This window comes from Pinus tabuliformis, chromosome 1_2, assembly GCF_031772625.1.
Source record: "Pinus tabuliformis cultivar Carrire ecotype Pingquan chromosome 1_2, CPIR1, whole genome shotgun sequence".
In the NCBI taxonomy this organism is placed as follows: Eukaryota; Viridiplantae; Streptophyta; class Pinopsida; order Pinales; family Pinaceae; genus Pinus; species Pinus tabuliformis.
In genome coordinates this window covers 298,604,349-298,604,672 of record NC_142298.1, presented here as the reverse complement: position 1 = coordinate 298,604,672, position 324 = coordinate 298,604,349, and positions in this window count along the sequence as shown.

The window sequence follows — 324 nt, the reverse complement described above, 5'->3', positions numbered from 1 at the left end:
TTTTTATTATAATAAGAATGTATATTCTCAAAGAAAATATTAAAGAAAATTTTGTTCATTATATCATATTTGAAAAATGAAAATTTATTGTTATTAATTTGTAAAAAATAAAATAGGCATAACTTAAAAAAAGAAGAAGGTATATTTAAGGTGTATTCTAATTTATAGTTGAAATGGTTTTTTTCACTATAATTTGACGAAATAATTTTAAGTAAATATTGTGATTTTAGTTTTTTTATTAAATTTAGGATTTTTGAATACATTAAAATAGATTCAATACCCTGAAAAATTCCTATACATTCTATTCTACGAATTTAAATAATG